General features: G+C 42.7%; 1 long non-coding RNA gene across 1 annotated transcript; it reads right to left on the bottom strand.

The window, feature by feature from the left end:
* Positions 1 to 245: 245 nt before the first annotated feature.
* On the bottom strand, positions 246 to 10118 carry LOC138769837 (uncharacterized). The gene is made up of 3 exons (XR_011359324.1): positions 10074 to 10118; positions 5252 to 5354; positions 246 to 391 (listed from the first exon to the last, which is right to left on the bottom strand). It is a non-coding gene; the product is annotated as an uncharacterized lncRNA (long non-coding RNA).
* Positions 10119 to 10932: the final 814 nt, after the last annotated feature.

Here is a 10932-nt window from a genome sequence, read left to right as displayed (position 1 = left end):
AATTTTATTCTATTAACCATAACCAATAACAATAACCTGGATCTAGGAGTGGATATTCAGCGATGTGCATATGGGCAACTAATTAAATCTTTTCTATAACTGGTATAAACAAGAAGTGCCATATAAAGCTGTAGGTGTAAGTAATAATTAGGGGTCAAAATAAATCAATACACCTCAAAACAAGATAGGGATGTTAGCCGGGAAGAAATATAGATTGTTCTGACTAATCACTCTCTTACCTGCACATGTGGCCCTCTAAACCTGCAGTCTCTATATGTTTGGAAATTAAATTGCTTTCGCCTGCAGCGCCATCTCAGTGTCTTTCACATGAGCCTCTCAGTGCCGGGGCAGTTCTGTGGATAAAACCCCTTGTCCTTTGGGAGATCCTGTTCTAAGAGAACAGAGAAATTTTAGTGTCCTCTGGCAAAGACTTGAGTAAAAGAAAGATTTAAAGTTCTAATAAATAAGTCAATACAGGGACAGCAGGAATCCTGACAAAAGGACCGATAGCAGTAAAGTTATACAGCTCCTCTATTCCCTGCCGTTTGTCATATACATTCAGATCCCCATATACTATAGCTGGGAACATAAATGTTGGATATATGGTATTATTTCATAACGTATATATTTCTAGAGTAAATACAGCTATGGCGGGTTTTCTATTATTAAAGGTGTTGTCTGATTTAAAGAACCTAGTTTCCTTTCCAAAAACCCTACTGGTGAAGTTTACCATCCAAGATCCTGAACTGCTACAAAGAGCTTGTATTTCTTTTTGGAGGACTGATCATGTGTGTAAAACTCAGTATTCAATAGGCTATGTGCAATACTTAATTCCTCCTGTGGGGGCACTGCAGGGAAACAAAACACTGCAGAAAAGAGGATTGCTGTAAATCCTAGCAACATTATATCCTGTTATTAACTTATCTTCCAAAAATTAACTGTCCACAGTGACCACAACTCATTCTTTTTGTCAGAATTTCTGCTGTTCTTGGAGATTCTTAACTTCAAATGACTGAAAGCAGATAGGACATCAGAATATCTTCTCCTACTTCCCATGTATGGAAAAATAAGTTTCCCAGTCATATCCAGCCTGTTCTCGGCCGCCGGAGATGATCGGGAAGCTAAAAACAGCCGAGTTGGCTGTCTTATGCAATTTGCGTAACAACCATTGACAATAAAGGGAGCTGTGAACGGTGTAGCTTACAGTGCAGCCCGAAAATATTGACAAGCCGAGAAACATTTGCAGAGAGGAATGGTTCAAAATTGCTGCTAAAGGGGGTAATTACAGGTTATTAAAAGGGTACTCTGGAGAAAATTAACTGGTATCATAACGTTATATAAATTAGTAAATTACTTCTATTTAAAAAAAACAAACACCTTGTCTTCCAGTACCTATGAGCTGCTGTATGCTTTGCAGGAAGTGATGTATTCTTACCAGTCTGACAAGTGCTCTCTGCTGACACCTCTGTCAGTGACAGGAACTGTCCAGTAGCAAATTCCCATGTTAAGCCTCTACTGCTTTGGACATTTTCAGGCCAAAAACTGAACTTACTTTTTCTACCTGCACTGTTGATGTTTACTCAATGTACTCAATGAAAAGCATGAACTGTACAACTGTTTGTGAGTTATTAATTTAAATACAATATTTTTTTTCTACAAATGTGACTTAGATAATAACCAGGCAATGTTTTATTAGCAATCATGCAGGTAATACCATAGCATTCACTTACTTGTTCTTACTTGTCCCCCCAAATTCTCTGTCGTTTAATAGGACATAGACAGCAAAGTTATGAATATAGCTTTAAATGTAAATGGAAAAGGCCTGATATACATAAAATTTTAAGTGTTGCTATAACTTTTAAAATCTTAAGCACCGGTAGATATAAAGCTATATATATATATATATATATATATATATATATATATATATATATATAAACAGTACAGACCAAAAGTTTAGACACACCTTCTCATTCAAAGAGTTTTCTGTATTGACTATAAAAATGACTATAAAAATTGTAGATTCACACTGAAGGCATCAAAGCTATGAATTAACACATGTGGAATTATATACTTAACAAAAAAGTGTGAAACAACTGAAAATATGTCATATTCTAGGTTCTTCAAAGTAGCCTCCTTTTGCTTTGATTACTGCTTCGCACACTCTTGGCATTCTCTTGATGAGCTTCAAGCGGCAGTCACCAGAAATGGTCTTCCAACAGTCTTGAAGGAGTTCTCAGAGATGCTTAGGCCTTGTTGGCCCTTTTGCCTTCACTCTGCGGTCCAGCTCACCCCAAACTATCTTGTAGCACTCTCCTTCTTAGTCATGTAGCCCTTACACAGCCTAGAGGTGTGTTTGGGGTCATTGTCCTGATTTTGAATAAATCCCCAACAGTGTCACCAGCAAAGCACCATCACACCTCCTCCTCTATGCTTCACAGGTGCAACCAGGCATGTAGAGTCCATCCGTTCACCTTTTCTGCGTCGCACAAAGATACGGTGGTTGGAACCAAAGATCCCAAATTTGGACTCATCAGACCAAAGCGAAGATTTCCACTGGTCTAATGTCTATTCCTTGTGTTCTTTAGCCAAAACAAGTCTCTTATGCTTGTTGCCTGTCCTCAGCAGTGGTTTCCTAGCAGCTATTTTACCATGAAGACCTCCTCTTACCAGTTGTGGTAGGGATGTGTTTGCTGTTAGAACTCTGTGTGCCATTGACCTGGTCTCTAATCTGAGCTGCTGGTAACCTGTGATTTCTAAGGCTGTTGACTCGGATGAACTTCTCCTCCGCAGCAGAGGTGACTCTTGGTCTTCATTTCCTGGGGCGGTCCTCATGTCAGCCAGTTTCTTTGTAGCGCTTGATGGTTTTTGCAACTGCACTTGGGGACACTTTCAAAGTTTTCCTGATTTTTCGGACTGACTGACCCTCATTTCTTAAAGTAATGATGGCCACTCGTTTTTCTTTACTTAGTTGCGTTTTTCTTGTAATACAAATTCTAACAGTCTATTCAGTAGGACTATCAGCTGTGTATCCACTTGACTTCTGCTCAACACAACCGATGGTCCCAACCCCATTTAAAAGGCAAGAAATCCCACTTATTAAACCTGACAGGGCATATCTATGAAGTGACAACCATTTCCAGTGACTACTTCTTGAAGCTCATCAAGAGAATGCCAAGAGTGTGCACAGCAGTAATCAAAGCAAAAGGCGGCTATTTTGAAGAACCTAGAATATAAGACATATTTTCAGTTGTTTCACTTTTTTGTTAAGTATCTAATTCCACTTGTGTTAATTCATAGTTTTGATGCCTTCAGTGTGAATCTACAATTTTTATAGTCATGAAAATACAGAAAACTCTTTGAATGAGAAGGTGTGTCTAAACTTTTGGTCTGTACTGTATATATATTTTTTTGTATTTTTTCTTTTTTTTTGGTTATGGAAAACACGGCACTTCCTCTTTTTTCTTTTTCAAAGAGTCTAAACACAGGAAGTCCTGTGTTTCCCAGGTCATCTGCACTCACAGAGAAGGCAGTCATGTGATTGAGGAACACATTGAGCCGCAACACTCTATATTGGCCAGACGTGTTCAGTTTCTTTTTAAAAGTTGCAATGACAGTGACACTTTAAGGGTATGTTCGCATGCTACAGACCTTTTGCAGATCAGTTAAAGAAAATGTGCAGATTTGCAGTGTGTGAACATATCCTAGGAGAAATTTAGAGGGGTACCCTGACATCGTGTTTATTAGGCATCTCAAAATGTTAAAAGAGAACTCTGGGCAGAGGGCTAAGGAGGGGGAGGATGAAAGAAGTATCATGCTCTCACCTCCCCTGCTCCAGCACTGGTGCCAGTATCCCGCAGCTCTGGTCCCTGGCCGCTTCTGGGTCTGAGTGGGGACCCAAGATATGACATGTTAGGCCTGTTCAGCTGGCTGAGCGGGCTTGGCACATCACATCCCAGGTCCCTACTTTGACCCAGAAACAGCTGGGATTGCAGGACCAGAGCTGCGGGATACTGGCACCAGCGCTGGAGTGGGGGAGGTGAGAGCATGTTATTTTTTTTTATCCTCTCCCTCCCCAGCACTCTGCCATAAAATCCCCCCAGGCCAGTTCTCCTTTTATCTTATTTAAGTCCATTTAAGGCTGGGTTCACACAGTGTAATAGGAAAAGAAAATAATGCTGTAAAATAGGTATTTTAAGTGGCAGATTTTTTTTAAAAAATTCTAAGGCCTTATGCCCACGTTCAGTATTTTATTCATGTCCATAGATCCCTCCTCCTATCCACCCGTTCAATCCGCTAAAAGTTACAGATTGGGCAACTGTACTGCATCCGTATTTCTGTAAATTCTTTGTTTTTGATTTTTTTTCCCAACATGCGACTAATGACTTATCCTTACTTTTTTATGGAAATACAGATGCCAAAAGGATAAAATCTGTAGAAAAAAGCAGATCCCGTTGATTTCTATGAGAGAATCTGCAAAAAAATCTGGGTCCACACTAGGACATTTTTTTTTTTTCAGGATTGGTTTGCATCCTTGTAATATACTGATCGTGTGAACAGCCCCATAGACATCAATGTGCACTAACTTGAGTACAGTAATACTTATCCATAGATTATGGACATGTGAAAAGGGCTTAATATTGTTTTTTATTAAAGTCTATGGAAAAGCGACCATCAGTGCACACACTGTAAAAAAAATAGCAGTAATTCCAGCGTCGTTCTTGTAGATCATTAGTCAAGGTTCAATGCAAAGTAACGTTCTCTAAACTGGATGACTGGACAGTAACATTATATGACCAGTAATATTATATGGTTGATGTGGATGTTTTGAAGTCTAATGCAATTCTATCAGTCATCCCTAGATGACAGCTTCAGTCAGGTAAACACCAGCTAACCCAACATATACAGCTCTGCTAGGATACAGAATTTTATAGACTGATAAAACAATTGCAGAGAGATAAAGTAATGGGGAGTGATGACAGGCGGTTCCGATTATTACATGCAATTGATAATGCACAAGGCTGTCTTCCAACATGTCGGCAAATCTCCTTTCAATCATACTGACAAACACTGCTCCAGTGGCCAGAGGATAGCCCCCTGCAGTGGTGACTTCCATATCACCAGAGAGTGTTAAAAGCTGTGTTCAATCACTGGAACATTTAGGATTTCCAATGTGACGCTGTCAATCTGACTCTATGGTACAAGCTTCATTACGATATATAGCGCTGCATGTCTGTCTACACAAATGTACCTCACACATTAGCGGTTGCATCAATTGCCCAAAGCACTTTCTCCATAGACGCAGGGCTCCTGAACCTCACATGACAGCCTCATCGGGTTTACGGTGCAGACAGCTGCAATTAAATAAAATATAGAGAATTAATAAGAAATATTCGTTTTATCTCCATCCTTTATAACGCGGTGCCTGCTGTGTCGGCAGATATAATTACCATTAATGTGCGGTAATAGCCTATGACAGGGAACATTACACTGAAATAAATGCTTTGGAGGAAACAAGGTAAATATGCATTTTTTTCAGTAACCATGTCATTTAGTGAAGATACGGATGATGAAGTCCTGTTGGACAAGGGTGATGACAAGGGTGATATTCACACAATGTTTTTTTACAGCATTTTGGAGCCTTTTATGTGCAATGTGTTTCCAGGTGTGTGCAACGTGAGAACATAGCCTAATTTATGTAAAATCGTAATGTACAGTATTATTATTTGCCAAAGTTAGAGCATTCTATACGCCAATCATCAGGGGGTAAAGGTAACCATAGACCTTATTTAGTTGTGTACCAGCCAAATCCATATACATGCATGTTTGGTGTAGCTGAGTGTTCTTAAAGGGGAGCCCCTCCTTACACACAGGATGGTCACTTTGAGCATAGGTTGGTAAAGGGGAAGGATGAAAGCCATAAATATTTGAATGTACAGGGATCTGTACATACAAAGCATCATAACAAATAATACTGCCACACTGTACACTGTACACTGTACACGGCCGGGCTGCTTCTTTCATTATTAGAATTATTAGAAGCGGCACAGCCGAGCGTTCCTGTGTTCTCTGCAGAGAGGGGTAAGCCACAGCTAGAGTGCTCTCGCTGTGGCTTATCTCTACCGAAACAAAGTGGTCAGGTGCTTTTTTTGCATCACGCCTGACCCCTATCACCACCGACAGTGCTCTTCGGGAGTGCCCCACACATGTTAGATCGATGGCTGAACCCGCCACTCGTGGTGGGCACAGCCCTCTAGGATCCTAGTTCTTGCCTTCCACCATCTCAAAGTAAGGGCAGCACTAACAGCACAAGGTCCTGCGAAGTGCCATGTTTAGCTGTGGCAGCGTCACCATGACAACCACAGACGCCATATGTAGTGCAGCCACTGACATTTATAGAGCTGTTGTAGGACGTTTGCAGGTTGTGTTAGTGTTTCTTAACTCCAGTCCTCAAGTACCCTCAACATGATTGTAGGATCTCCTCAGTATTTCACAGGTGATATCATTATAGTCAGTGTATCAGGTGATATGGGATATCCTCAAATCTTGGCCTGTTAGGGATACTTGAGGACTGGAGTTGAGAAACACTGGTGTCGCGAACCATATGTGTCCCTCTTTGGTTGTCCAAAAATTGACAGGTATGTGCTGGTTAAAGGGCCGGTTTCTACAACTCCCTGTGTCATCTCTAAGCTTTTTACTTAGTGTTCTTAGTTGCCTAACTATAAGCTGCTTGTTTGTATGTTTATTGACCTCTGCAGTAAAGTGCATCAACAGTCATTAAAGGGTTAATACATCAGCTCACTGTGGACACCTGTAGTCACCATGGCAACCATGAACTGTGAGGCAATCGCTTATGTCATAGAAGGCTCCATAAAAGAAAAGCACTCTGCCTGGATCAGTGCCATCTTGGATGCGCCAGAGGACCCTTGAGCTTGACTACTTTACTCTTCCCAACCTTTGATGTAATTTGGAGGTTCTAGCAGTGGATCTGCTTGGATCTGTAAGGGAGAAGAGTTACTTCCGCCTAGCTATTAATATGGTGACAGATCTGGCAACCGGATCTTTTGCACATCTGCTGTAGTATATTTATAACCTATTGTTGTTATATTGTCTGTAAATCAGATTAAATGTACAAATTCTTAAACTGTGTTATATTGGTATTACCCTCTAAGCCCAGGGGAGGGGCAACTCTTTGGCCATGGCTTTCTCAAGGTTTCCTCCACAGGGGTTTTTTCCTTGCCTGAGTGCTGGAGGGTGACTCTTCGTGAGTCGAGGGTCTGCCATTTTTTCCGTGTTGTGTGGTTTTAAATAAAATTATGACCATTTGCTACCTGATTACAGTGTGTTGTGTCTTTATTTTGTGTTCATTGGTTTCATTCATTTGCTTTGGAGTTGGGGGGGAGCTATCACAAAAGACAAACATTTATTGTCCAAAGAAATACTTCCTTTGTGCCATCTTCGCAGGTGACCGGCTGATATCTGTTTATGAGCTCATTGTCAAAATTGAAAATCTGAGGAAAGGATGGCAGCTTAGATCGCATTCACTTAAATATCCACATGGACAGTGCCCCACAGAGGATGCTGTTTAGGACAAATCACACTTTCATCTGTATGTGTATGTATGCTATATAGTATTGGTGCAACTGTTCTTATACACTTATACGAACATGAAGAGAAAGGAGCTGCTGCACCTCACACCTATGGCTGACATTAATGCCTCTCGGCTACATTTAAAAACCAACGTCAGGATGTTGGTATATAGTTTGATTAAACCATATTGGCTCATGTACCACGTGCCGGTCTCCTAGCCCACATGAGTCCCTATACTAAATCAATACTGTGTCGGTCAGTGACCGACAACCACGCAAAGCGAGCGCAAGCAGGAAAGGGAGGCCATTGAATGGCCCTGCAACCCCACTGTCACAGGACCAAACCCCAAGGGCCCCCAAAAACCCAGCAGGTGCCGCCGGCGGTGAAAGCGGCCACCAAGCAACACAAGTGTGAACAAGGTCTTACTACTCACCACTGCACCGAAGCACAGATGCTTCCATGTGACCCCGATTAGCAGGAAGCACCTGTGTTTAATGGTTTCTTTTAACGTCAACAAAAACACATTCAACCACGTTTTTTTGTGTAAGCTAAAAAAAAAAGTATTGTTTTTTTTCATGTTTGTTATGTTTTTAAAATAATGGAACTCAATAGAAAAACTGATCCAACAGATCCCTTAGGGTAGCTTCACACACACCGTATTGCAGTGCATTTTATGCTTCAGATCCGCAGCAGATTTGATCTAAATAGCTGAACACAGCATCAAATCTGCTGCGGATCTGCTGTGGATCCTGTACGTGTGAAGCTACCTTTATATCCAGCGAAAATCTTTTTCTTTCAAATAAACTGGTTTGAGAAAGTTATATAGATTTGTTATTTACTTCTATTTAAAAATCTCAAGTCTTCCCATACTTATCAGCTGCTGTATGTCCTACAGGAAGTGGTGTATTCTTTCCAGTCTGACACAGTGCTCTCTGCTGCCACCTCTTTCTGTGACAGGAACTGTCCAGAGCAGGAAAGATTTTTTATGGGAATTTGCTGCTGCTCTGGACAGTTCCTGTCTGGGACAGAGGTGGCAGCAGAGAGCACTGTGTCAGACTGAAAAGAAAACATGTCCTGCGGGACATACAGCAGCTGATAAGTATGGGAATACTCGAGATTTTTAAATAGAAGTAAATAACAAATCTATGTTACTTTCTAAAACCAGTTGATTTGAAAGAAAAAGATTTTTGCTGGATAACCCCTTTAAGGTCGGCCCTGAGTATTGCTAATACTGTTAAAAGGGGCCATGTGTTAAAATGGGATGCACAGCTGAGCCTGATATAATATTACTTAGTAGCATCCATCATACATAATGTCCCATGTTAAAAAGATGTACATGACATAGTATAAGCATCATGTGATCTGGACATTCCATCCGGCACTGGGAGACCCCAAAGTGAGACAGAGCGTGCACCCGGTAATGTATGTACCGGGCCACAGAGGCTTAAAAGGGCGGATTTTTACATACTCGTAGCAGGATGACAATCCCGCTGCGAGAATGGAATCTCATTAAAAATGACAGTTAAGGATCAGCAGTGTGAAATCCGCTGTGGATCCGTTGTGTGTGAACCCACCCTTAGGCTATGTTCACACTGCGTAAAACTACGGCTGTAGTTCTCGCCGCAGAACTACGGCCATAGTTTTGCGGTGTGGAACATTGCCTTACTGTCAGTGGAATCCCGGTCGGAGCGTACACACATCGTACGCACTCCGGCCGGGATCCATGCGACGCTGGAAGAAAACTGACAGGTCAGTTTTCTGCGGCCGGAATTCAGTGAATTCCGGCCGCAGAAAGACCTGTCAGTTCACACAGTGAAGTGAGCGGCTCCAGCTATGGAAGCTCTGATGCGGCATCAGAGCTCCGCGGCAGGACGGATCATCCGGCCGGCACTTAAGTACCGGCCGGGAATATCCGGGCAGAGACCGGCCGTTCCATGACCCGGCCGGGGTCACATACGCCATGTGAACATAGCCTTAACCAATAAAATGAAGCGAGAGTAAAGGGGTTACAGAATCCCTTTAAGTAATTTCCCAATAAAAGCAGTCAGACCTCTTCTTTATTCTCTATTAAGACAGTCTGACTATTAGGAGAAGCCTCTCAGTCAGTCAGCACTACTTTCCGTGCGCCAGAATTTTAGGCGGGAAAAGCAAGGCAGCGTTTGATGCATATGACGCAGCTCAGCTCTGTACTAGGCAAGCCTGATGTGTGCTGTGTGCCTGTGAGGTAAGCGCCGCGGCGTAGCGTCTGTCGTTGCTCGCCATCCCCCCTGCACGGGGCCCCATCCAGGGCCGGTTGTTGGCAGCAGCCCCGGAGCCGCAGCTCTGCCGCCGGGGGAGAGAGGTAATAAATAACCCGGAGAGAGAGAGCAGCGTCTGACCTAACAAATACCCACTGGAAAATCAGCACATCCCACCCCCGAGCCTGGAGCCAGCTGCAGACAGACAGAGGGGACAGGCTGCCAATAATATAACCTCCCACATACCTGTCAGTGTAATGTCTGTGACTAGGAGTCATCCGAGTGGCCAGGCTGGCCCGGGTGCAGAGATCAGGGCACTGCCTGTCATCTGCTCCGTCATAGTCTGAACACTCATTATGGAAGATCTATGGCGGCGTCCGGATAATGTCACTTTTCTATATAGTTTTAATTCATTTCTCAGTGTGAAAGAAATTGTCTGTAAAGCCGCTATATACTGTACAGAGAAGTGTGCCCCTGTATCAGCAATACAAAGCCGCCATATACCAGCAATACAAAGCCGCTGTTTACCGTACAGAGAAGTGTGCCCCTGTATCAGCAATACAAAGCCGCCATATACCAGCAATACAAAGCTGCCGTATACCGTACAGAGAAGTGTGCCCCTGTATCAGCAATACAAAGTCGCCATGTACCTTACAGAGAAGTGTCCTCCTATACCAGCAGTGCAAAGCCGCCATATACCGTACAGAGAAGTGTGTGCCCCTATACCAGCAGTGCAAAGCCGCCATATACCTTACAGAGAAATGTTCCCCTGTATCAGCAATACAAAGCCACCATATACCTTACAGAGAAGTGTGTTCCTATACCAGCTATGCAAAGCCGCCATATACCTTACAGAGAAGTGTGCCCCTGTATCAGCAATACAAAGCCGCCATATACCTTACAGAGAAGTGTGCCCCTATACCAGCAGTGCAAAGCCGCCATATACCTTACAGAGGTGTGCCCCTATACCAGCAGTACCAAGCCACTATATAATTACAGCAATGCAAAGCTGCCATATACCTTACAGAGAGGTGTGCCCATATAGTAGTAATGCAAAGCCGCCATGTACCTTACAGAGAAGTGTGCCCCTATACCAGCAGTGCAA

Source organism: Dendropsophus ebraccatus, chromosome 12 (assembly GCF_027789765.1).
Source record: "Dendropsophus ebraccatus isolate aDenEbr1 chromosome 12, aDenEbr1.pat, whole genome shotgun sequence".
NCBI lineage: Eukaryota > Metazoa > Chordata > Amphibia > Anura > Hylidae > Dendropsophus > Dendropsophus ebraccatus.
Note: the sequence above shows the minus strand (reverse complement) of the source record. Positions and strands in the feature narration are given on the sequence as shown.